The sequence below is a fragment of the Cyanistes caeruleus genome, chromosome 11, assembly GCF_971803275.1.
Source record: "Cyanistes caeruleus chromosome 11, bCyaCae1.hap1.1, whole genome shotgun sequence".
Taxonomy (NCBI): Eukaryota; Metazoa; Chordata; class Aves; order Passeriformes; family Paridae; genus Cyanistes; species Cyanistes caeruleus.
The window spans coordinates 10542625-10570355 of record NC_141711.1 but is presented as its reverse complement, the minus strand read 5'-3'; the positions used below and the strand labels follow the sequence as shown (position 1 = coordinate 10570355).

Sequence of the window (27731 nt, the reverse complement as noted above, 5' to 3'; positions counted from 1 at the left end):
ATGCATTAAATTAAATCATTTTTTATTTCCAAGGACAGTGATTAATCCACCAAGCCCTTCTGCTATTGCTTGAAATGTATTAGCTGCTTAGCCCAGAAGAGAAGTAAAATAATCTGTGCTTTAATGGCAAACAATGAGCTTTAAATACATCCCATCTCCTGCTAATTAGTGACAAAGGCCCTCCTGCTCAAGTACAGCAAATATTTAACACCCACCTCCATTAGCCTGAAATTTATTTACCACCTTGTCCTCTGGCAGACCTGGGAGCCATTGCCACAGTCAGCAAGCCTTCCCTGGGATTTCCAACCCCTCTGACATGAGACAGCTCCCAGACAGCCCTGGCAAGGGAAACACTCTCCTCATCTCCTGCTTTAGTTTTGCTTGGGATAAAAGACAGCAAACGTCCACCAGTGTGAACCACCATTCCAAAACTCTTGGGGGATTAGTGAGGGTGAAACATCCTAAGGGACATCTAAAGGAAAAAGAAGAATTAATTGCCTAGAAGACAAGAAAAACCATGCCACTGTCCTGGGGAGCCCCAAGCAACCCAGTGGGGAAGATGTTCTGCAAAAGCATCCCTCCCAGCTTCTCCCTTTCCTGCCCTCACCAGTGGCAGTTGTTTTGAGCAATCAGCAAAATCACACGTTGTTTTTTCCACTCATGGGGAGAAGCGGCAGAGCTGAATGTTTTCTCTCCTGGGGCACTGGTGAAGGGGTGGGAAGGAGGAATGGCTATCCTCTGGCACTGAAGTCTGTAAGGCACGTTCAGCGTCATGATGCATGGTGAGAATCATCTTCTCCAGGCAGGCAAGCGATGGAGCCATTAAAAAAACAGATGATGGGACAGCCTGTGAGTGCAGTGCTCTGCTCCTCTCCCAGCATTTATCTGGAACATGGCAGACACAGATTCCTGCTGATAGAGCACTCTAACACCAGCAATGAAAACACTGTATTTTATTTCAAAACAATTAGTTCCTGGATTTGACAGACCTGTGACCCAAACACTCCTTCTGTTCACTCAGTGCCTGCTGCCTGGACAAGCAGAACACAGCAGGACCTTCACCTATGGAGCAGAGGGGGTGTTGGATCATCCTTGCACCAGGGAGGGCTGGGGGCCCCTCTCACGACCCCTCATCCTATATTGTCCCCGTAGCCTCCCTCAGCAGCTCCAGTGTGAGTGCAGCAGGGATCTGGGGCTAGCCTTTGCTTGATGCTGGGCCCATTGCAGAATCACAGTCCTATTTCTGGCATTCCTCCCCTTGCCACAGTGTAGGTGATAGGGAAGAAAATGCCAGGCAGAGTCCCCATCACTGGGGGTCTTCTGAAAGAGGTGTGACAAACAGCCATGAGGAGGGATGTAGGCTGGGTCAGCCTGCACCATTCTATGCTTCCAACAGCAGTGACAGTGCCACACGCTGGGTACCAACAAAAGTGTGTCCTTTCCAGGCAGAACCAGGCCAGAGTCTTATTCATCCCCAGAGTTTCAATCCAATTGCTCTTCCACACAAATAATTTGCTATTAAACAGTGTGTGAATTTCCAGTCCACACCTCTCTGTGTCCCAGGGTAAACTCACGCTTCAGAGCTTCCCAGCTTGGCTGTCCAAATCAGAGAAGGGCCTGAGCTTTTATGTGGAAGAGGTGTCCCTGCATGATGGTCTGAGTGAAATTGTTTGGTTTTTTGTTGCACCTCGCAACAAGAGCTAGAACAGAGGTCCTAGAAGCAAGCCCATTGGGATGTCTGCCTGTCACTTCAAGGTGTTTTAATTTGGATTGCTTAAATCACCAAAGTACCACAATTCCTGCCCAAGGGCACACAGGAGCTAAGTCTTTTCACTGAAGCAGCATTCAATTCCCTTCCTCCTGCAAATGAGCTTGAGCTGTCCTGATAATTAGTACTTTATCTTGGATGGCACAAAAAGGAAAGAAAGGGTGGGGGGGGGAAGTCCTCAGCTTTCACTGCTGGGCAGCCTCACAGTTTCTTCTTATTAGCCGTGATAATGATGGGAGAGAATAAAAGGCCCAGAGCTGCTTCAGTCACCTCATTTCATCTGGTCTGAGATTCGAGTCACTCGAGTGTCAAGAGAGCTTTTTAATTTCCAATATCACTGCTGCCAGAAATTAAAAATAAACTGGGAGCAAAACCATCAGATTAGCCAATCACACTGGAATTGCCTTTATTGTTACTGTTACTGTTGTTATTATTATTTGATCAGCTTTGAGAGAATTAAAGCTATTCAGCAAATCAAAATATGTCTTGGATTTGAATGGACTGATATTAAGTATTCTATAGTCTGTATTAGTGATGGGCTAATAGCCTGAAACATCAAGGCATGCTCTGCTGGAATCAAGTTTAAATTAAAGCTACCAGTTCAAAAAAATTGCTTTTGTCTATATAACTTTCATTGTGGCACCTTAAAACATTTAAGTAGCTAAGGAAATTGGGTGAAAAACCCCAAATGTGATTGAGTCAGTATCTTGACTATACTAAAAAAACCCAGGGAAATAAGATTAAAGCACCAGCACCCATGGGCTTGGAGCATTCCCTCCAGGTTTTACTCATGCAGATCCTCTCATGTGGGTGTCCACTTGTCCCTGTGCCTGATCAGGACTGATGGAGACATTTGGGCTGTGCTTACAAATGAGACCTTTCATGTCAGCTCAGGGGCAAAAGACAAAGCAGCAGAAAAAAAAAAAAAGGTATATAGAAGGTATATAGGAAAACATGCTTCAGAACAGCTATTCTAGTCTCATTCCCTCTACTTCCACAAGAAAAATCTTTTAAGAATGCCCAGGCACAAATAGGGATAGGGGTTGTTATCCTTACACAAATACATATAGCCATGCTCACAGTCTCTGTAGTCCCTGAGACAAGACCACTCAGCCAGACTGAAATTATTCCTGACAGTTTGGGCTGCAAGTGTGGAGCGAGAAAAGTGGGGCTGAATGCTACAGCAAAGAGGAGGAAAGGGGTTCTATCCAAACTCCAAACTCCAGTATCAGAGACTCTGTGTGTTCTTACAGCCATTCTGCTCTGTTAATGTGCCACAAAAGTCAAAGCAGAAATGCACTTCTGCAGTAGAAATGGGTCTGCTGTCTGTGAAGAGTGTCCTAGGAAAATAGCAGTGCTACTGCTGAGGTTTTGTGGTACAGAGAGAAGCACAGCCTTGTCCTCCTTGCAGAGGATGAAGTCTTACAAACCTTGGATCTTTCAACAGGAAAATCCTGGTTGCTATTCCTGGCTCCTCATTGATGGCCTGTGCCTCCATCTCCCCAGTCATCAATAATTTTGTTACTTAAACTGGATTTTCCACATTAAGTTTTTGTCTCTCAAAAAACTCATTCCATTTTGATAGGGAATGTCAATTTGACATGCTCTTGATGTATTTCCCTTTACTCTCCTGGTACAATTTATTTCTCAGACTTTGGAGGAAGGAAACAGCAGATTACATCTCTTTCATTAGATCTCTTTGAGTAAGGTGGGATAGATGTAGCAGTAGTGGCTCTAAGTTTTAGATCCCTCAAGATGTGAAGGTTCCAGCATTACCCCTTTTTCCCATAGATCTGGAGCCACATGTCACCCACCCTGGGCACTCTGAGTGGTGTGTGACCACACACTGGTACTGCCTGCACCACGTTTTGTCATTTCCTCTCACATTAGGAAAAAGCACCTTCTTCCTTAGGTACTAGGTCTTAACATTTTTTATTGAAGAGAAATTTAAAATTACACGTTTGGTTATTAAATAGTTGATTCTGAATTCACAGCCATCCCTTGCTGATCTCATGGCTTTTGTAATTATTCAGGAAGCAGCAGTAAACATGCAGGATTCCTCTGTTCTTCCTTCTAGCTGCAAATTTTAAACTATTTGCAAGCAAAATATTATTGACAAAATTGTGAGTGACTGTATATTATAAATAGATTTAATGATCTCTGTAGATGATTATAAAGAAGAAAAATTCATTGTATAAATGATTAGTTATTAATTATTTGCTCCATTCCACTGCTTGCTGCTGCCTCATGGGAATTTTGAGGATCAGTTAATTAAGGTTCAGATAGGATCTTGAGTAATGTTTCAGGGATCTAAGATACCAGGCTGCCTCTGTGAATTTTTCTTATTTAAGTGGACTTTGTTAGATCTTAACAGTCTATTTCATAACTCACCCCTAACTTTGGATTTATAATTATTTGCTATGCAAATCTCCAAATATTTAATGTCACCTTCATTTCACATGCTAATCAGCTGTCTGCTTCACTCTGATTTGTGTGTATAATTTTGACTTTAATGAAGATTTGATTGTTTACATGAATAAACATTTGAGAGAATAAATTTAGTGTCCAGTCTCACATGTAGCATATTTTAAAGCCAGAAGAGTCTATTTGTATAAAATATGTGTAAAACAGACCATTTTATGCCTTCCCAGAAGTTCTTGCAGTGACAGGAATGAATTTTTCCCGCCACACAGGTGAGTGCTATTGAGTTCAATAACGTCTTGTTGAGTAAGAGCATATCTTTTAGAGCACATCCAGCCTCTATGAAAAGACTCCAGGTGATGATAAATGCATCCCTTTCCTTGACAAAGTGTGCTAATGGTTGTTCTCCACTGGTGCAAAGTGAAGGTATAGTTCCTATTGAAAGTGGTTTTCAGCATCATTATTAGTTAGCTTTTCATAGCAAAAAGAAAAAAATAAAGAAAAAAAAAGAAAACGAAAATCAAAAGAATGCTCCTTTTAGCTCTCCATGACATTCACAGCTCCCACAGCAGACGGTCTAGTGAGTAAATATAAAGTAACAGACTTTCTAACCACACTATTTACTTGGTTCTTTGCAATGGTTCTGAATGAGCCATTAAGGACTGTTGTGTAAATATAGGATTATGGGCTCTTTAAACACATGCTATTCACTTGCTCTGCCATTATGGGGATCTCTCACTCCCAGGCTCCTACTGACAGACTCAGTTAATCCTTCTTTCAGAGGAAAGACAGCACTGGTCTCTGCTCTCGCTTTGCCATCCACCTGTGTACGCCACGGAGTGCCCACGGCAGAGCGCTGCCGCCGTCCCTGAGCACACTCAGGACTCGCGGTCCTCCCGGCGCTAAAACCTTCATGGCATGAGGGTTTCATCCTGGCATCCCACTAATGGGACTTCACTAAGCTTAAGCAGGCTCTTCACGTGTTTCTCCAGCCTATTCTGAGGATACTAATGGATTTTTCTCTGGGTCTGTATAAGGACAAGGGTCATTGTTTCTGATCACCCTGATACAGAAATTATCTGGCTTAGAAAGGATCCTTGTTATGTCCAGTCCACACCCCAAAGCTCATTGCAGACTCCAAAACAGCTCACAACACCTTTGAGAAAACTCAAGAGTGATGGTAAAAGACCAAAAAGCTATGGATAGACCCTGCCAGTGGAGTGGTCAAAGTTAGAACCAGCAGTGCAGACTGAATTTTCTAGGATGCTACATTCCTTTATATCAGTCAACAAAAGCTACCAAAAATAAAATCTTGGAAACACATATGAACTCCGTAATCTGCTGTTATTATTCATTCTCAAAAATACTACATTTTAACAAGGTGTGCTTCCATTTGGCCTAGACCTGTTGGGTAGTGGGAAACCACAGAGGTGACAAACTGAGTGGCAATGAAGAACCAACACAATGAGTACTGGGAGAGCTTCAGTCATCAGGCACAGGAAACACCATGTACCCCCAAACAGTGTGAGACATTCTGGTGTCTGACACAGTCCCTTCCCATGGTGGGAGGAGATGGAGACAGATAGGAGGTGGCTGAGGAGTCTTATCTGCTTCCTACCCCTCCAGGTAACGCCCTAGGTCAGGCCAAGTTTCACCCAGTGCAAGAAAGGGATGTGAAAACAGCTTCCACCACCCAGTGCCAGTGACTCCCTTACGCCCTGTGCAGTCTAAGTGATGAGGCAGAGCAGGGGATGCTCCACCACCACAGCTCAGAAAAAGTACAAAGGGTCTGAAGGATATTCACAACATCAGGGTTTGTCCCTAACCAAGATCCCAGAAAACAGCAAGTTCCTGTGCTCGCGCTGAGAGCTGCAGGCTACGTGGTATCATGTTAAAACATCTTCAGGCACTGTAGTATACATCATTTCCACATCTTCCCTCTGCTCCTGGAGCAGTGCTGAGTTTCCTGAGCATAGGACAAGATGCAGCCCAAACAATCCAGTTTTTTTTCCTTTCACTGCTTCAAGTCTCATTTTGACAGGAATCCTAAGGCTTCTGCTTCACAGGAGCCTCTCACATTTTAATAAAAATCAGATACTGAGCTTCCAAAAAGACATGCTAAGTCTGAGCCTGGGGCTGGCTCCAAATTCTACTGAACTCGAATGAAATATTAACAGTGATTTGGATTAGACTCTTTATGGTTTGACAGGCAAGAGAGAGAGGGACTGATTGCTCCTTGCACTCCTAGGGATGTAAATCATCTGAAAGGAAAAGAGAGGATAAAGCCATGATTTTCCTACTTGCCACGTGAGTCCTTTGACCTGGTAACTCACAGCATCACCTGCTCCCTGGGACGGCTGGGGAAGGTTGTGCCTCACATGGGGCTGTCTCCTGATTAGCCAAAATGAGGATGGAAGCACAGGCCTCAGGGTTTTTAATCTGCAATATTCTGAAGGACCGTGAACTAACTAGTAACCCTTGGTATTACACCTGATTTTACCTGTGTCTAGAGAGGCCAATTTCTTTTATGGCTCTAATTTACCAAGTCTACAAATGTCAAGCCACAAAAGGTCCTAATACTACAGACAGCTTTGCTTAAAAGGTAGCAATTAATAATCCCACTGCTTTTCCAATTTTCTATTTAAGTTTTAATGTCCTTTATTGTGAGTCCTTGGCAGACATTTTAAGGCTTTTGTCTTACAAGTCTTGAGCTGCTTAGTGGTTTGAGATCTCTGTGGCATGAAAATATTTAAAACCACAAACTCAGAAATGACACATGCCTTGTTAGTTAGTGGCTGCATAATTCATGTCATCTGCACTTGTTTCTTTATGGCAAGCATGTGTGGAGGATGGAGTACTTGAGCTAATGCCTCCAGCCAGCAGAACCTGGCAATATCTATCTTAACTTCAGCTGCTTTGGACAACCTATCCAGGACGGATGATGCTGACGTTTTTTCTGTCCACGGTCTTTTCTAGACTTCTAAAATTAGTTGAGTCCTTCCTTTGGGGAGAAGCAGACATAAAATTATAATTATGAAATTTGAATTCAGACTAGGTGACATAAAATTGTTCCTTTCAACTTGCTAGGAGACTACTAACAGCAAAACATGCTCAGGGCGTAACTTCTACATCACAGCCTAAAGTGAGTGAGGCCACAGATGTTTTGGACAGCAGCCAGTCTGCTGTACCCACCTCAAGCTCAGCAGAATTCCTCAAAGCACATGAGCACTGCAGTTACCTTCAGCACCTGATGCCTTCTGGAGCTCCGTGGAGAACTCATTGTGAAGATACTGAATTCTCCCAATAATGCACTGGCTTGCTAAAACCAATTTCATCCTGCCTTTGTAAGCCTGTTTGCTAGTGTTCCCCAAAGGGACTCAGAGGGAATCTGGGGTCAGGATGGACATCTCAGCTTGATGACATCTCAAAAGGGGTAAGGAAAGGGTGGTTAGGGGAGTGGTTATGATAGCACTTATGGGGAGTGGTTGTGGTTACAGTTAGGGTTAGGTTAGGGTTAGGGTGAGGGTCAGGGGTTAAGGTTAGTGTTAGGGTTAGGTTTAGGATTAGGGTTAGGATTAGGTGTAGGTTTAGGGGTAAGGGTTAGCATTAGGGTGAGCTGTAGGTTTAGGGTTTAGGTTTAGGGTTAGTTTTTAAAGTTAGGGTCAGGGTTATGTCTAGTGTTATGACTAGGGATTAGGGTTTCTGGTTTGCATTTGGGTTAGGGGTTCGCCTTTGGGTTGGGGTTAGGGTTAGCGTTGGATTTAGGGTTGGTCTCTAGACAGGGAGGTTGTAGCCAACTTCAGAGACAGTGGGGCTGGAAAACATTCCACAGCCATTCCCACAGGTCCCCAGTACGGCTGCTGCTCCGTCTCTGTGACTGAGCCATGGTGATGCCCTTGGGGAGCACTCCAGGAGGGCTCTCACTAACCCAGCCAGTACCTGCACTCTTTTGTCACAGGGAATCTTTACAACACCACAGAAATCGACAGTATCTGCACAGCTCCACTGATGCTCCACCACAGAACTCAATCAAGCTCTTGAAATCAGCTCATAATTTTACAAGGGATGAACAGCTGGAGTTGGCGTTGGGGAGTGCTGTTGTTTTGGCTCGCAGATACAATAATTCCCTACTAGAAAAATACATAAATAAATAAATAAATAAACAAATCTGCCACACACATGCTGGTCTCATGAATGTATTTCTATTGCAGTTTTTTTCCTCTCTTTTCCTTCCCTCATAATTTTTTGTTGGTGTTTTTAGTTTGGGTGATAATTTTGGAACTTAAAGTATTTTAGTGATTTCATTTAAAAAGCAGAAGTGAAAGAAAAAGTGGTTTCTTTTTCTCCATTGTGTTCTAAATCATGTCTGACCTAAGAAACAATGTGGAAACAAAAAAATACCACGGGAAAGCTTTGATCTATGAAAAAAGAAAACTGACTGATATTTAAAGAAGCAACAAAATAAGGAAAGCTTTTTCTCTAAACACTTTACTGATCAGAAAATAACATCTGTCATTTTGACTGCCGTGTTTGGAGACTTAGAAGCAGAGCTGTCTTTATGAATAGGAAAAGCAAGAACTACCTTTTTTAGGATGAAGTCAGAGGTGGCAAAATAGCATTTTTGAAGCACCATATACATTATTTGAAGACACTAAATCTTAGAGAATAATTTTGAACTTTACTAGGAAGAGAAGAGACTGCAAAGAATGCATGACAAAATAAATTGGTCATGCTCAGGTTATAGTTCCATAGGCCCTTTCTGGAGAACCCTCCTACCAATGGAGAAGTCAGGGAGCCACTGCACAGACACAGGGACCTGCCTGCCAGAGGCAGATCTTGTCTTGCATACAGAGTTTCTCCAGTTGAATGGTGTGTCCTGAGATGAAGGCTCCAAGTCACTCAGGTGTGGTACAAAGCATGGCCACCAAACAGCCCTCTTCCCTCCAGGCTGCCTGGCCTGGCACTTGCTGAGAAGCTCAGTGTGAGCCCATGGTCCCACTTCTGGTGCTGATGCTGAGGGAACTGGGTAGAGGACACAGAATTGCCCTCCTTCAAACACTGCACCACCTTGTTTGTTGTTCAGGGAGTTTCTGAGCCCAAGGTGGCCTCTCCGTGCTCAACAGCTCTTGGGGGATTTTGCTTCTGTGGATTTATCCAGATGATCTTTTACATCCATATAAACACTCAGCATCCTCAGTATCCATGTTCTGCAGCTGAGCTCCACATGAACTGAAGAATCATTTCACTGTTTTTATGCCAAATATGCAACTTGATAGCCTTGAACTAGACAAGAACTATTGACCTCCTCCAGGTAACTGGGGGTTTGGTCAATCAAATCTGGGATTCTTTGCTTCCAGAGAAACTGAATTTTCACACAAAATGCAAAACCAGGGATCTGTCCCAGGTGATTAAGGAGCAAACTGAGACATTTCAGGCAGTTTTGCAGGGCTGCAGGGTTGAGTCACTTTCGTGTCCTGTAGTAGCAAACCCTTCTGAAGCTCTCCTGGCCCGTGAGAGTGCAGGTCCTGCCCAGAGGAATGCATGGTGTAATTCAGATTGGACAGGGCAGAATGCACTAAGGCAGACCAAACCTGAAGAGCGATGAACACTTTATTTTGTGGGCAATAGCAGATCTGAGGAGGAGATGGGGCTGTTTATCACTCATGGAAAGGGATGAGCAGCTCTTCATATTGAGGGATAGCACAGACCAAAGGAAATGGCTTCAGTCTGGGGCTCCAGGATGCCCAGGGTCCCATCCCTGCAGTAACCCTGTCCAGCTGGATTATATTAGCTTCCATATTGTTTTCCTGGATGAAAAAAAAGGGAGGATAATACTGATTCACCTTCAGAAAGCACTGGGAAAGCTATAGATGCAAAGTGCAGAGGAAAAGTTAAGCAATATTAATGATTATGAAGCCACAACATTCTCCAAATAGAAGATGCTAAAAAGTACAAAGGACTATTATATTTTTATTAAAAATGTTATAGCCAGCTACTCTCCTCCCTTTCATTGAATATACCAAACTTCCTCCCTTACTGATGAAAATTGAATTACTTGCAGTGTTTTGTACTGAAATCTTTTATTATATTAAAAAAAAAAACCCAACAATAATATAGATCCGATAATTAAATTGCCACCAGAAGGTGATAAGTCATGAATGGAACAAACAAAGAAAATAAAAGAGAAGAGGAATACAAAGAAATGTATTATATGACCAGCATATGGAATATTAAAAGGAATAAAGAAAACATAACCCTGACAATAAAGTCTGAGTAATGACTTTAACGGTTTATATTCAAGGGACCATCTGGGCAAAGAAATGTTTTTTTAAATTGCTGGAATAACTCTTGCCCTCCTGAACTTCAGGACAGGATTTTCCTCTGATCTGCATTTTCACAAGTTCACACTTCACCATGGCAAGCTAGTGTTCCTGCAGGATTGTACCAAAATGTTCAAGGAATTTTGCTTGGGTATCTTTTGCTTCATCCTGTTTTCCTTTGGGCTGTGTGGGAGAAGAGCAGAAGTGGAAGGGCTAAGGGCTGGTGGGATGTCCCACTATGTTCAATGAGCTTTCAGGCCCTGCTGCAGGTGACACAAGGAAGGCAGGGTGCTGGCCTGGGTTGAGGGCATGTATTGCTATTATTCCTTCTGAAAAAGAAGGGTGGGTCTATTTGTGCTCATATTTCAGATCCTTCTTATAGTAGAGACAGCTGGCTTTGTGGTACTTTGTTGTCTTTCATAGGTCTGCCAGGATGGGGAAAGTGATGCCTGTTCCACAGCTTTTGTCACAGGAACTTCAGGGTAGTGCTAATGTCCCTGGCTGAAATTGGGATGGGGTTTTGCCCTACAAGCTGATGCCACAGGATATGATGGTTTTGCTCTGTCTTTCTGCCTCCTGTCTGGGAGCAATCCCTTTGTGCCTTGAGAGACAGCAGCCAATATTGCAAAGCTAATTTTCCAGCTCTCAGTCCTTTGCAGATGTTCCCATTAAGATTGAATCCATAGCTGACTGCTTTAGGGCATATTTCTTGCTACTTTAGGCTTCTTAATCTTACTACTTTAGGCTTCTTAACCACAGCAGAAATCAGGCAGGAAGAGGGAGCTGGTATTAAGGATTATTCAGATAACCACAAGCTGCATAAAGCCCCATTCATTAAGATGTTTTCATCGACAGGTTTTCATCTGGGAGCTTATGGAAGTGGCTGGAAGTAACCATTCAAATTCTTCCTGTTTCTCAGATAAGCTCTGTAACTCACACAGGTTTATAAACCACATCAGCAGCGATGAGCAAAGTCTAGACTTCAAGTTTTCTGGATCCATTCGGATATTGTGCCTTTGTTTGATGCACAAATGTGAGGGGTGGGCTCCCTTTCAGCTGAGAGAGTGCAAGGCTGAGGAGGCAAGTCAGACCTTGATTTTCCTGAGGCCTGTTGAAAGCTGCAAGCTGGGAAGCCAATGTGAAGCAGCCTCCTCTCCATGACAGCTGGGATAATGCCTCAATTTGGTATTTGGCTTCGGGGGGAATGTGCCAGCAGTGACACACCAGGGTGTCCCGTGCTCTGCAGCTGGCTCTGTGAAGTGAAGGAGCAGCTGCCCCTTTGGCCTGGGTGTGGGACCTGCCAGCTGTGGCTGACAACATTCTGCAGCAAGTTTTCCTTTCTTTTAACTTCTGCTTGAGACCTGAGGATAAAAGCCAGCAGGAGACTTATCCATGGCAGAAACCACACAAGAGCCTGCAATGGCAGGTCCTGTTATCTGAACCCATTAGCAAGGTTAGTGTTTGGTTATGGGGAACTGATGTAGATTTTTCTGATGTGACAGACAGTAAGTGCTGCAAGTGGCTGTTGGCTGAGGCAGAACTTAAAAATAACAATCATTTCCAAGTGTTTCTCCTTCCACTTCCATTTCCACTTGTGCTAAGATGTTATTTTGCCAGCATATGAGAAAGGCACAGAGCATTCAGACTACATGATTTTAGGACCACAGTTTGCCTTGGCCTTCATCCTGACCTGAACAATGCAGAAAGCTGCAAAATTCTGGATGGCAAAAGAGAAAATAGCAAGGCAGAACGAGGAAAGAAACATTTCCTAAAGAGCCCTGTGAGAGATTTGGTCCTTTGAAAAACATCTACTGGGAGGGAGCTATAGCTGGGAGGGAAGGGGTGAATCCATTTGTGCCTATACACTGTGCCAAATATCTCAAAACTTGGACACAGGAGGAGGTGAAATTGTTTATATGTATGTAACAATTCTAAGCCTCAAAACACCATTTGTTTTCCTCATTTCTGAGACCTCTGAGAGGAGCAGAGGTCCTGGTACAGGTTTTGTAGCACACCCGTGTGCTGTCTTGCTCCGTCTCTCGCTGGGTCTAGAATTTAAGCGGGGAGCTGGAGGTGGGACGAGTTTGGATCGCCTGGCAGGAGGGGTGAGACCAGCTCTGGGTGACAGCTGCCTTCAGGTGCCCAGGTACTCCTTCCACTGTGCTGCCTGGGGTGCACCATTCAGCACAGGACACACAGCTGACCTTGAAACTTCTTGAGAAATTGTCGCAGTGAGGGTGGCTGTGACAAACCTTTAGGTCCCCTGACTTCAGGGCAGAGGGTGGAAAGAAAATAATTAGGAGTGGGAATGATAGAGTGCCTGAAAAATTATTTTAGTGATAAATAAAAATAGGGATGATTCCCAGAAACTGTGCACAGTGTAGGGACAAGCTCCAAAGCCCAGAAACATTTAGTTTTGGGGTGAAATATTCTAGAAACAATGCCATATATGGAACACAAGTAACCAATAGGGACGTAGAACTTGGACTAATTAACATAACAGCTTGAAAAGGCTCTTGGGAGGAGATTTCAGGCTTGCCCTGGGTTAGATTAATGTTTCCCAGGGCTTGAAGCTAAGGCTTGGCTTGCTGAGGGTGAAGTCTGGCTGACCCTGCACCCCAGTCAAGCCAGCTTCTGCAAGAAACCAAGAGAAATCTCAAAAAATTAAGGTTGTTCACCTTGTGAGGAGTGGAAAGCTGAGCCATGAGTCCCCCAGGAGTAGGTCCCAGCTCAGACCCCATTGGCAATGAGGGCAGTGGGAGGCCCAGAGAGGTAATGTGGGAGCTGGTGGTGCCCAGGAGCTGGGCGGGAGGCGCGGTGCCTCTGCAGCCTCCCGCTGCCCCCAGCGCTCTCGGCAGCGGTGGCAACCGCTCTGCTGACTTATAATAAATGCTGCTTTTGATTAAACCCACTGCAATTTCCCTTTAAGAGAATTCCCTTTAAAAAGAATAATAACCTTTTTTTTTGAGACCTGAGTGTCAGCAGAAGAAGCTGGTCTTGTTTTCACGTTTTAGCTGTGAAACAGTATCGGGCGGCACCATCTGATTCCTTTTCTTACAATTCTTTTGTGTCTTTCCTTTTGTAAGCAAAAATGAGCACATTCAGGCATGAGAGAAAGAAGTGAAATCAGATTGTATTGCATTTCTTTGGCATATATGGTGCAATGCAAGACTTTTTTTCTTTTCTTAACTCCTGAAATTTGAGATAGCCTGAGAAAAATACCAGCATGGACAAAAATGAGGAATCAGCTTTCCATCTAAATGCTATTTTAAAAGATCCCATAAATGTAAGTAGCCTTTTTGAGCAGTTAATTTTTTTTCTTTTATTATTCCTCAGCTCTGTTTTCAGGTCTTCTCTTCTATGCACTTTCAGATGAGCCCATGTCTTATGAAAGTGATGTTTTGTTAATGGAGACTATCAGCAGTTTTAACAGCAGGAACAAAACGGAGTATTTCCTTCTCCAAAACTGCTCTGCTAATATACTTCAGACTAAAGCAAAACTGAAAGGATCTTATTTCAGTAAATTGTAAATTCATCCCAAAAAGCAAAACTTCAAGGGAGCCAAAGCTGCTCAGGTTACACTGAGAAAATTATTTAGGTTGAATAAAAAGGTCAGGGCAAAGCTGTAGGCAAGTGTGACACACTGCATTTCAAACACTTTAAAGGGAAACAAATATTTGGAAATGTTGCAGGATTTCATTTTGAAGTTATTTTTGAGGGAAACTTTATTGTTTCAAAATGGCATTTTTCATTTAGAAATGAATCAAAGTGAGAGAAAGCTTTAAAGAAATCAGGGCCAAACATTCTGAATTATTTGTTTCAGTGCAAATGTGGAATTTCAAGTTACCCCCTGAATTATGTTTTTTCAGGGATTTGAATCCTTCCCCCTGCAAACACAGCCCATTCCCCTACTCCCAGTGACCAGTCCTAGCACATCACCTGCAGCATGACTCCCCATGCAGATGTGGCTCTCCCAGCTCAGTCCCATGCTCTCCTCACCATACCAAATAGGAATGTTGCTTAAGCAACCTCACTGCTGCCGTGGCTGAACTGCCAGACGTTTGGGGTTTGGTGGTTTTGTGGCATGGGGTTAAAATCAGACCCTTACGAAGACAAGGTCCATTTGAATTTCAGCCTTAAATGGGATCTCTGGGCTTGATCACAGTTGTCAGACTCATTGTGCCACTGGAGCACTGCCCTCTGCTCCAAAGGCACCACGCTGCACCTGCTCTCCCCAGCCAAAAGCACCATCACTGTCCCAGTGTCTGCCAGATCTGGGCATGGCTCAGGAGGGGCAATGGCAATCTCAGCTGCCCCTGCTGAGATCTGGCTCACAGCTGGCCCGACCAACACTGGCTGGCAGACCCATCCTTAGCAGGATGAGAAAGTGAGATTAGTCATTCTAACCATAGGTTAGGAGCTGCTCTTAGGATCTGGGACAACACCAGCATTTTATCCATCCTCAGGGTGAAGTAAAACTGGCCCTTTCTAAAGCATTTCTGTGCTGTAGCAGTGGAGGTGGCTTTTTCTCCCTTTTTCCCCTGCTCATTTCGAGCAGATATCTGGTATTTTATCCTCTCATCAGTGAAAATGTAGGTATTTTACAGAGAGCCTGAAGTAATTTTCAAGTTGTAGAAGTTTTGCAGGCAACTTTCTCCTTTCTTAGTAGAAAAACACTGTATTTTTCCAACATAAAAAGAAGTTGCTCTCAGCCCAGGAGGTACCTCCTAAGAGCCACTTCTCGAGTTTTTCCCATCTCTGATTATACAGTCTTGACAGGAATCAGCCCAGCAGAGCTTTCCACAGCACAGTCTCACTCAAGGTGGCAAAGGGCAGTACATTAGCTTCAGCACTGGTGGAAGTTTAAGGGCAATGGTTTTAAGCAAGCACATTAACGAGTGAGGAGGGCTGCTCTGCCAGGCACCAGGATAAAGGGTTATTTCTGAAGGCACTGGAGTTAATAGCCATGCTGCAGTTTTTTTGCTGTTACCTACCCTCCCACACCTGTCTGCCCAAAAGCAGCTAAAAACTCACAAGTTTTGTGTTTTAAGGATTGGGAATATACAGGAAAATACAACGGTTTATCAGATCACCCCAGCAAGGTCATGCCACTGCTCTGTGCCTCTGTTTCTCTGAGGGGAAAAACAATATAAAGAGACTAGCACACTCTGATGAAATGTTAAAAACAGCTGTAGAAGTATCCAAATAAAAAATAGTAAGAAAAGATTAAAATTATTCAGAAACTCTATTACTAAGTGCCCTTCCCCTTATGTTGATTATTGAGTGTGCTGTGTGTATGAAATACCAGACCCTGTACACCCACAGCCCCCCTTTCCCCAGCAGCTATTTGGGTGATTTTGGTGCTCTGAGAGTAACTGTCTGTCCCTCTGATCTAGTTTCTTTAATTTGGTCTTTGTCTCCTGCTCACCATGAAAGGAGATGCTTCCCAGCCCGCAGCTGTAACACAACTCACATCATCAGGAGCTGATGCTGCGAGATGCTAGCCAAGATGAAAGAAATTTCACAGAATGAACAAATCTGAGAGACTTTAGCAGCACAAGGCAAAGCCCCAGAAATATTTGGGGGCTGCAGTGAATCAAAGTTGCCCTTGTCCTCCTCCCCCTATCAGTAAAACCCAGCTTTGCTAGCCTGGCTCTGATCCTGGGCTGCTTCTGCTTGACAGTACCTGCACTCACATCATTGCCACGGAAAGCTTGCATGTGAACTACAGGGTGTACTTGATGGGCTTAATGGACACTTGCAAAGCCTGCCATGTGCTTTTACACCCTCCTTCAGCAAGGAAAGTTTTCTCTGGCTTTGCAGAAGTGGAGAAGAAAGAACACAGAGAGAAAGATCTTTCACAGCTGTCCCGTGTTCCTTAACAATAAAGTTCTAAAGATAAATCTCTCCTTTGTATTACCAGTGAGAGCCAAGGCTCGGTCTGGGGGAGAGCAGAGCTGTTCCCACTCCCTCCTAAGCACTTATTGCTCATGTGGTGCTCAGTATCCAAAATAGCAAGGGCTGCTGTAGCCACCTTCTGTGCAGGGCTCAGCAGCAGCAGAGCTTGAAGGAAGGGCAGCTTGTGGCAGCCAACGAGGCAGAGTGTGCCAAACACCCTGACAGGGCCCTCCCTGGGCACCCCAACAGTGCCTCCCTGTCGGCTGGGGCAGGGGGTGAGATCACTTTACCGCTGACAGAGAGGGGCTGATGACTGCTGCTGATCCAGGAATGCTACTCTGATTTTCCTGGGGTGCCCAGAGGAGGATGCTGTGCAAGCAATGGTTTAACTGTGTGTGTATGCAGATTCATTGGCCATCCTGAAGAACTGCTAATGAAAATGTGTTCAGACAGACTGCACCTATTCAGCAGAACTGGAATGAATAAATAAATAAATTATATTGACATGACCAGGAGTCCTAGACATTTTGGGACTCAAAAGACTTTTCCTTAATTTAGCCCTGAAATAAGTCCAGGTGCATGTCCAAATACAGCTGATCAGCCAGCAGAGCAAGCACCAAATAATCTCTGGAGTGACAGTGTCTGCTTATAAACCAAGGGTGTAATTGTGCATCTGCTTGGTAGATAGATTTGCACATCTCTAGTGCCATACTTGCATTTCAGTGATGCACAGTTCCTGAGAACACAGGCAAAGGAAGGTGGTGTCTTGTGCCATCACCCACAAGCCCAGTACTCAAACTCCAGGAGCCCCAGGATAGTGAGGCTCTGCTCTAAATCCTGTGTTGGCATGTACCACGCATCCTGGCACCTGTAATTCTGTAGATGTGCATGTCTGCATGTGGATGTCTGTGTCTTGTGCTTTTTAGAGCTGAATAAAATGAATGCAGTGAATTGGGGTGGAAATCTGCCAGCTTTGGTCTAACCAATGCCTGTGACTGCATCTGCAAGCAGTACAGACACAGGGCATCCTTTCACCCATCCTGAAGTGCAGCCACCCCATGTCTGGGCTGGAAAAAGGTTTTTCCATGCATTACAGTTCTGCACAAAAGTTAAGAACATAAAAGAAGGATGGACCATTTTATGAACACACCCTGTTACAAAAAGTATAGCAATGGTAGATGCTGAAGTGATGAGCTGATACATAGCAGGAGCTGAATTAATTTCTGGAAACAGCCAAAGGAGGTCAAAAGGAGCAGACTTCACCCAAACCTTATTTCAAAATATAAACTTGAATCAAATATTCTTCCAGTTATTTTCCACATTCACAAGTTTTCATTCCCTGTGTCTTTACTCCAAGTGCTCTCTGAAGCACAAGGGAAAAAACAGTGAAAGCCAGTGAGCACAACTGCCAGGAGCTGTGCCTTTCCAGGTTCCTGATGAAATCCTTTGAAAAGCCTCAACAGAATGGTCCCCAGAAAATCCTTTGCAAATGCTACTCTACTCCAAGCCTGCTGGGGTAGGCTGGAGGAGTTTAGTAAATGCCACAGGGATATGCATTTCTGGAAGAACCAAACTCCCAGGCTGTGGACATCCTCCTCAGCAGTGCCATGGCTTGATTAAATACTTCCAAGTAAGATAATAACACCATGAATAGAGCTTCTTAATTTCATTTCCCAGCAGTTATATTTCCATACACAGGTGCAGGACCTCTGCTCACTGGCTTTAATAATCAGTAGAGATAAAGGCAGAGCTTCTCCTGTGTGTCACTGAAAATTGAGGAGTTAAATTCAAGAGACACCAAATCCCTCTTAGTGGTGTTTCTGCAGTGGCACAGAGAGCAGGCTGGTGGGCTCTGAGAATGATTGATGGTGTTGCTGACCAAATGGAGAATGGTGATTTATGAACAAGCCACGGTCCAAGCCATGCACGCTATTCTGGAGAAAAATAAATGGATTCAGTTTCAGACCTCTTGGAAGGTGCTGGCCAAAGGCTTTCATTAAGTTAGCCTCTTGGATGTGGGCTGTCAAAATATTTTAACATCTGCCTGTGACCTCCAAGCATTTTCTTTTCCCTTCACTGCCTGCTCCAGCCCCAGACCTCCCTTGCAGTCAAAACTGACAGCATTAGCCATTAGAATCACTCTTTGAATTAATTACCCAGAAATACGCTTTCAAATCTTCCACTCTATGTAACAGCAAATTAAAGGGCAGCCTGAGTGGGGTTTTACACACTGAGCTTTGGCTGCCCCTTTCCAGCTGATGTGGCCATTAACACCCTGACTGCAGTGCCAGCCTCTGCTCTCACTTCCTTGACCCATGCTTGCTGAGGAAAAACCAAAAAAAAACAAAAAAAAAAAAAAGAAAAAGAAAAAGAAAAAGAAAAAGAAAAAAGAAAGGCAAAAAGGGCTTTTATTTACAAAACTTTTTAAAGAAAATTCAACACATTGATGGAAAGACTAGAAGGATGGTTCAGGAGACAAAGGTCCCTGAGGGAGCAGTGCTTGGCCTTGTGTCATGGGTTGAGACCCTGGGATATTCCTGTAGTGGCCTGGCAATTCAGTTTCCTGATTCTCCATTCCTCACTGTCCTGCAAGTCTGCTTTTACCAGCAAAAATCATGTCAGGCTGGTACTCGGGCTGGGCAGGGGGGACTGCATGGCCTGTGTGAGTGATCCCATGGCAACACTGAGGCGTCTCCTCCTCCTTTTCTGCAAGCTCTGCAAGGGGATGTGCAGGGGCAGCTCGTACCATGGGTACCCCCATGCTGATGAGTGATGCTTCTTGCACAAAGTCTGAGTATCTCTGGAGAAACAAACAATAACACACCAAGCTCTGAACTTCTTCAAATCATTCCTGTCCCTTCAGCAAGCAAATTTTTCTCAGATCATGTCTGGAGGTACTGATATGATGATCCCCCAAAAATGCACGCAAGCAGTGCCCAGGTGTGTGTGCATGCCATTTAATCTACACTTTTCCCATTCTAAGGCTCAAATAAGAAGACTGGAAAATAACTTTCATCACTTATTCTGAAGCTTTAGGAAGTGTTTTTCAGGTATAATTTTTTTTTTTTAAGATGAGTGTTTAAAATTCAGACTCAGTTGAATGCCTAATTTGTATAAAGAATTACCACAGAATTACCACAGTTTAATCCATACCCATTTCTGCCCATAAAATTGGCAAATGTCCCTTCTAAGGCAAATAACCTGATGTGTTTTTCCTCTTGGTGAGCTGCTGAGATTGGTTGCACTCTGCTGATGGCCTAGATGCAAACAGCCCCTTGCCTGAGAGCAGCAATTAGCTTTTCCTCAGTGGGTAACTCTCCACCTGACAGCCCCTATTCCCCCATGGAGCCAGTGAAGGCAGCAGGCTGTCTCTGTCTCAGCAAGGGGCTCCAGACAGCTGCCCCCAGGGGTGGAGAGGGACAGACAGGAGCCTGCCAGGATGGGGTGGCCTCAGGGAGCTTGAGGGTGCCTGTGGGAATGACACCTGCAGCTGCATCAGCGCAAGAGGAATAAATAAAGGGCATCGTTTCTGCCAGCCCCAACAGGTGATGTGATTGCTAGAAATGGTTAAAATCATTTTCACCCGCTTTCTTCTTCCCCACACTCCCTTCACCCTTGATTTTTGTCTTTTCCAGGCAGCCTCTCACAAACACTCCTGCAAACCCTCCCTTATGCAGAGCTGAAGGAAGGGAGCAGGACCGCCTCAAGCAGGAAAAGGGAAATCAAAGGGCTTGGGGAGAGAAGGGAAAATAAATAAATAAAAGGGCTTGTTTATCTTTTTATTAATAGCAGAGTAGTGTTCCCAAGGGGATAGGCCAACTGCAACTCTAATCCAGCCGTGCAAAGCTGCGCCTCTGACTGATTTCTGCTCCTTTTTTTTTTCTCTTCTCTTTTCCAGGGTTAATTACAGGGAAAGAAAAGCGAGACATTTAATTCTCGCCTCCTCAGGTCTCCCCCTCCCTCCCCAGTGAACCACACAGAATCTGAGCGCTCCCCCTCAGACCACAGAGCCCAGGCTGGGCTGTCCCAGCTGCTGCCACATCCGTGTGGCCTCGGTGACACTCCCGGGCTGGATGGGGATGAGGACAGGGACAAACCCTCCACACTGCACAGAGAGTCGGTCACTGACAACGGGGGGTGGTTTTAATTTGTGTTTTGGTGAAGAAACATTCGGCTGGGTCAGTGACACCGCTCTGGCCTTACCCAGGGAAAATGAACATAAACTACACTCTGCCTGGCAGCAGGATGGCCTCCTGACATGTCTTGAAAGGGAAGCAGGAGGAGGTAGCTGTGATGGGCAGATAGGCTTTTAAACACATCCCAGGGAAGGAAACATTAGAGATAGAAACATTAGATATTCATGTGAGAAGTGGCCCTGTCCTGCTATATCTGCAATAGCAGTGCAGAAAGCTGGCCAGTTTAGTGACACCATCCTGATTCTGGGATGTCCATAAAGGACTTGCTCTCTATTCCCAGAGCCCTGCTACAGCAGAACCCTCCATGCTGAAGTTTCTGAAGTATATTTTGTGCTTGGGCTCTGGCCTGGAAACTGGAGACTTTTTTTTTTAGGATATATGAGAGAGGATTTTCAAAGGCATATCTCATCAAAAGTCAAAGGGAATGAAGAACTTGACCTCCTTGTGTGCAGCTTGGCCTCTCTCCCCAAGCTGCTCTGGCTTCCCTTTCAGGACAGCAAAGCCTTATCCATCCTGCTTGGCAATTAATCCAGTTTGTAGCCATCAGGGTTTTTCTTGAAAAAAGCCATCCCAGTGGTCACCTGTGATGTCCAAGTCCACCTTTAGCTGTGACACAGCTTGAAGCTGCAGCAAAGTTGGTGTGGGGGAGACAAGGTCATCTCTGAGATCTGTCACAGCAGCTCTATTAATAAAATGAAGTATCAGTAATTTCACCAGGGTCGTACAGGCTCCTCCAACCCACCTTTCCACAGGTGACCAGTCTCATCACCAAACCCTGTGGCTTCCTGAGCAGGTTATCAACATCTGACCTTCTGCACAACAGCAGATGGCAAGTGATTTTGTCTGAGTATCCACAAATATGCAGTATGAAGAACAATTTCCCAGAAATCATGGTGAAGGGAGGGGAAAGGTCTGGTCTGAAGCGTTTTTTCCAAAGCATCTAATGGAGGAAAGGAGAAAAACAAGAAATGATAAGTGTTTGGGTGAGGGAAGAGGAAGGGAAAACTGCCTCTTAGGGCCTGGGATACAGCACATCTCTGAAACTGCTGAGAGGGATGTAGCCATCTCTGCAAATCAAGATGAGCTGGCTGGCCAATGAAGCATGCCCAGCATTTTATTTCTCATATTGTTTGGAGATAGGGATTCAGCTGAGTGCATTCAGCAAATAAAGATCAAATAACCTGCTGTGAATAATGTTTTAAACCTGGGTTCCTATCAGGATCTAGTTATAAGCCCATATACTCTGTTGGATAAAAAATAAGTTACACATGGCTGGAGGCAGTATTACTTTCTAAGGAAGATGAAATCTGTTTTGAAATAGAAAATGTTTAGTGATTCCCCCCTCCTCTTTTTATTTTTTTGGAAGGGCTAAACCACATAAAGCTTCCTGATGGAGAGGGTGGAGGAGGGCCCACCGGTATTTCACCCACTGCCTCTGGGTCCAGAGCTGAGGATTTATGCTAAAAGAGGGGGTGATTCCCAGCAGGGGAGGTGAGGGGGAGCCCTCATTGCCAGCAGGGCTGCTTATTCTAGCTGGATCCCAGCTAAGCTCTATTGCACTGAGCTCCTCAGCTGTGCAGAGACACAAGCCCCTGACCAGCTGATCCTTCCCCTGTGTGATGATGATCACCACCTTGGCTGCCAGCCATGGGGGAAGCTCCAGTTGCTGCTGTTCCCTCTGGGGTGTGCACACCTGGAGCAGCACACGGCTCTGCAGCACCGGGATTTCTGTTTGCTCCTGGAGGGCACCGTGCTGTGCAGACAGCCCAGCTGATGTCAGGGAAGTGCTGGTGGAGAAAGGCACCTTCCCAAAGCTGTGTGGCAATGCAGCCCTTCCCCTCTCCAAGGAGAGTCAGCAATACCCCATGGCTGCGTGTGGAAAAACACACTGGAAATATAGAAAATGGCTACTGAAAGTCTTCATCGTTCTTTCAGAGCTACTTTGACTGTGGCATTTCACTTAACCCTGTTGTTTTGCTTTCCCTTCTTTGTCCTTCACCTTTTCTCACATAAGTCAAAGCTTCTGTTTTTTAATGAGTCTCAAAGAGTTGCAAAAAAAATCTACATAAACCCTTAGTATTCTCTCTTCAGTAGTCCTTCAGCCAGACAGATGGTTGAAAATTTTCCCTCTAATCTGTTTTTTTTTTTTTTTTAAAAAAAAAGACATATTTATTGTGTGAAGTATCTGCTTCACAGCAAAAACTTCAATTATTCCTTGGAAAAACAAATATTAAAAAATGAAAACATTTTGACGGAAACCCTAAATACTCCAGCCAAAAAAAAAAAAAAAAAAAAAAAAGAAGAAAATCCGATCCCCCAGTGTGTGTGTGTTTTTGTCTCTATTAAAATACTTTGATTTGGAAATGCTGCCACACAGGGGATTTTGTCAGAGCAATTCTCATTCTCATTCCCCACCGTGGACTGAATGCCCTAAATCTGCTGCCTCCTTGGTGGTGGGCATGGCAGAGGTGCTGGGGGCACTGCCTCCTCCTCAGGGAGGAAATCCTCAGAGAAGGAGCACGAGCAGGAGGTCTCACCTACAAAGACAGGGAGAGCCTGCAGTGTTTCAAATCTGAGTATGAGATACCACAGGGACGTTATTAATATGAAATATCTCTGCTTGTGAATATCATATGTCAGGGTTCGTATTTCCTTTAAAATACTGAATTTAGGAAAAAAAAAAAAATCTGTGCTTTTTGTACTTTTGTTAAAGGCTTTTGTGGGGAGCTGCACATGGCTCAGCCAGCTTTAGTTACCATGAGGTGTGGTTAAATCTTTATCAAGCCACCCACCTCAGGTGCCTTTCCAATGCAAGCCTGGAGATTCACACATGGGCAACCAGGATGTGTTTCCTTTTTTCCATGAGTGGTGAGGGATGTCTGACCTCTAACACTGTTTTGCTGCTCTGCAGCTATTGATCACTGACTCCTGGAGCCTTAGGCTGGATGCTGAGGAGATGGGGAGGATATTCCTGCTCATAACCAAGTGCTCATATTTGCTTATGCATTAAGATCAAACTGTTCTGCAGAGCATAAACGGAAAGATGGACAGTTTTCAAGTCTCCTGGCAGGAACACGGGGAAGAAAATAAGATACATTCCTCCAGACTGAGTGGTGGGAAGGAGAGCAGGGCTGCAGGTACACCCAGCCCCACTGAGCCAGGTTTGTTCTGCCTGGTCTCCAGGCTGACCAGCTCACACTGCAGTACCGTGGCCAGGAGCCCAGGCAGCTAAACAAACCCAGGCTGTCAGCATGGTGGATTAGCTCTGGCCCAGCGCCATCCTGATGTGGTCATCCCATTTCTGGTCAGCTCAGCACCTCGTCAGCGCTTGCTCACATCTCTTTAGTGGGCCCAAGGCAGTCATCTTTCATGCCTCTCTCCTCTCACCCCACCAGGGTTTCATCTGCATATTTATTAGACAAACCGACTTTCCTGATTTACCACGAAAATAAATTTCATGATGAATTAAGGGAAGGTGTCTTGAAAATTTAAGAAGCCTCCAAGTATTTCTCCTGATGCAGCTCAGGCCTAAAATGTTCCTGTTGGGATAAGTGGAAATATATCCCCTGCTTCTTTCAGTCTGCAACTTAAAAAAGCAACCCCCAATTTTCCAGCAATAGAGAGAGCTATGAGGCCTGGAGAAGTATCACACTCTTGATTACAGCTTTGCTGAAAAACATTGTTCTGATGCGTCTGGAGACGAGATAATAGGCAGTGGTTTAGTTTAAAATAAGAGGCATTTCATGAACAAAGATCCCAGTGTGCAGAGACAGGGGAATATTGAAACTGTCTGTTGGTGCTCTCTAGATTTGCCTGTCTGGGTTGTACAGCCATTAAGTTTTCCCAGAAGTCCCACTTTTGGAGAAGCTGCACCACCAGCTCCTTGCAGTGGATCCAGAGAGTCAGTAGTGCCAGCTGAGAGAAACTTAAGTACATGGAGAAAGAAAGAGCCTTTGTAGATCTGATCCTTGTGTTACTGGATAGAGTAGCTTTTTCTTGCTTTCTTCACCTGCCACTGTGTTGTGCAGTTAGACATTGTAAATAATAATTTTTATTTGCATTTTATCTTCCCTGAGTTTGAGCTTATTCTGTTTTCAGCATGGGTGGTTTGATATTCAGGCACGTTTTACTGCAGTAATATAGTTGTTCTTAAAAGTATGGTAGTGGAATGTGTTTAAATACCCAACTTTCTTGTGAATTACTGCAGATTACCCGCAGCCTTGCAGGAAACATGAGTTTAATGGCATAGTCTGAGATCTGGTGTTGCAGAGGTCCAGAGAAGATGTGTTTCCAAGTGACCACTTAGTGAAAGGGAAGGTTTTTCCTGTCATGGAAAGGATTGTTCTGAGATTCCACCTAAACTCAGGAGAAGAGAACAGATTAAGAAGCCACTGTCAGTCTCTGAGAGCAGAAGTTGCCTCTTTAGGTGAATCAGTAGCCTTGGAGATAGCAAAAATCAGGTCCAGTGGAAGTTTTGTATCAGCAACCTCAGCCAGAGCTGCTCCATTGCCATTGTGTTGGTTTTGCTGCATGGGGATCACTGAAACAGACCTTGAAATCTGCTAGCAACCAATTGCATTTGAACAGTTCAGATTTAATAATGAACATCTTCTGCTTTTCATTAGGGATGTGCAGCTTCCAGGCTTCCTGATATGAATCCAGAGGAGCTGGCAATAAAGGGAAACCAACAGCCCATGCATAATGGAGCTGGGTTTTATGCCAACACAGCTCTCTCTTTTGTCTGAAACCTTTGTGAGTGGATATAGAACTCCCAGGGGACTAATTGTGTGGGATTGCAGGTTCTGTGCAAGGTTCAGGCCACTTCCCCTAGCATTTCCCATCTGACCAGTGGCAGCATCTGCAGTCCCAGCTCTTGGTGCTCCACCTCAGGGATCCACTGCAGTGTGTCTCCAACCTGAATTTCTCAGCACACAATTTGCTCTCCTCTGACACAAACTTCTGCCCCTCTGGTTTGGACTCTGAACCCTTTTCAGAATGTTCCAGTGTACAGAGTGGCCAGGCTGCTCTTTAACCTCACATCTGAGCTTTCCCCAGGGCTCTTCCATGACATTTCTCCTGCCTCTGCTCTGCTGGTACCTTGCTGTCTCTCAGAGTTGAGGTAAATATGACCACTCAGGATTTGGCATGAGGGGCAAGATCTTGACTTACTGACCCAGAGAGAGGTTGAAAAATCTCTCATTCACACTGCCTTCTGAAACAATCCAGTTAAACTGACAAGTCTCCCAAGTCTGTTTTCCAAGGGACAACAAAAGCATGTGCTTGGTTTTGCATGTGAAGTTTCATACTCAGTTCAAATGACCGTGGTTTAACACCTCACCCACAGCTCAGTGATGGTGATGTTGTAGTTTCTTTCCTGTGAGTTTCCCTATAGACTTTACTTGCCAAAGACTTGTGTTCCTCCTCCCAGCTCAGCTACAGGACATCATTGCCTGGTCCAGACACACATCACAGTCTAAAGGTCAGGAGTTGAGGCCTTTGCCCAGCTCTGCCACTTGCTGGATTGAATGACCATTACCCTTCCATGAGCCATGCCTCCCTCCCTGTCCACAAGAGAGCTCAGATCTCCTTTCCCAAGAGCTGGGGGAGTGACAAGAAGGCACAGCACCTATGGCAGCCATAAGGAGACCTGTTAGCCCATGGCAGGCAGCCAGACAGGCACAATGAGAGAAAGAGTCCTGAAACACCACGGAGAAAAACAAAAACACCTGTCTAGAAAAATGCTGAGCAACTCAGAATAGGAGCATCCTAAAAGGATTGTCTATCTTGGAGAGGAAAGCAAAAGTATAACCCTCTTTTTCTTTATGCGAGGGGTTGGATTAATCTCACTTCTTCGAGGCAGATATTTCCATTTGAGCTGGGCACCCCAGGCTCCAATTATAGCCAAGGACAGACACAGGCAGTCAGCCTAATGTCTGTAATAGCATGAGATGAACTGCACTTTAAAAAGCCTATTATTCTTTCTAGCCTGTAAAATAAACCTATGATGAGTGGATTAGTTCCCCGAATAAGAATATGAAATTAATCCCATTCCTGATTTCTGGGTATCTCAGTGCAGAATTCTCCACCCTCCTACAGTCTGATACTGGATTGGTCACAAAAAAGCTCCACAGTTTCCACAAACTGGATTCTTGAGTGCAGCTTTTGGAGTTTTTAACCAGACCAGGCAGCAGGTGGTATAAAATACCTGTGGATTTAGGCTATTTGAACATTTCCAGAACTGTCAATCTTGTTTTCTTGTCTTTCCTGTGTCAAAAAATAAAAAAACAAGCTAAGTTTCCTATGGCAAGTAATGCTAAATCGTACCTCAATTTTATAAACTCCTTTACATCTTGAGATACTGGTCATTATGGAAGACAGTAATTGAGATGAACTATTGGAGATTAATTTACTGCAGCCTGAGGTATGTTTCAGACCAAATATACGTTCCTTAGCAGCAGTGAAATGAAGTGTGAGCCACAGAGCACCTGCCTCTGTCCTTGCTCCATTTGGCAAGCCAGTTCTGGAATCAAATAATGCTTCTGGGGACATTTTTAAGTTCTATGGACTTGCTAACCCCAGGAGTCTGCAGATGGAAGGCTGAAGTCCATCATACAGACTAACAGACATCTTTTCTCAGTGCCTTTTGTCTTGACCGTGAGTAACCTGAGCTGTACAAACTATCCCAAACACAGTCTTGCTACTGCCTTGGCATCAGTTCTTCCTTTTTCTCATGAAAACACTGTTCTGATGACATTTTTTCTATCATGGATGACTAATAAATGAGTCTTTCAACAGAAGGATTTACAAAGGGCGGGGGTCCTCCTTTCCCTCCCTAGCTTTGCCGTAAAAATCCTTACTTGAGTAGCACCCAAGTGCATGACTTTTCAAACTATTGTTTCTTTCACATTTCCATCTACTTCCAATGGCATTTCCCTTTCTCTGTGTGTAGTTGAGCCCCTGATCTTCTCCTCCCTGTGTGCTGCCACACAGCTCCCACTCACCAGCCTTCACCACCCCGTCAGTGCTTCCCCACCAAAACCCAGAAGGACTCAGCCTGCAGCCATGGAGTTAATTGGAAGCAGCGACAACGCTGGAGTTAATTAATCCCACCAAGCCAACAGCAGGAAC

General features: G+C 44.6%; 1 protein-coding gene and 1 long non-coding RNA gene across 2 annotated transcripts in view; both read right to left on the bottom strand.

The window, feature by feature from the left end:
* Window positions 1-27731, bottom strand: part of LOC147650998 (uncharacterized) — a 131510-nt gene that overhangs the window by 44392 nt on the left and 59387 nt on the right. The gene's annotated exons all lie outside the window — the stretch shown is intronic.
* LOC111934870 (uncharacterized) lies at window positions 20049-21693 on the bottom strand. Its single transcript, XR_015275197.1, has 2 exons — window positions 21637-21693; window positions 20049-21543 (listed from the first exon to the last, which is right to left on the bottom strand). It is a non-coding gene; the product is annotated as an uncharacterized LOC111934870 (long non-coding RNA).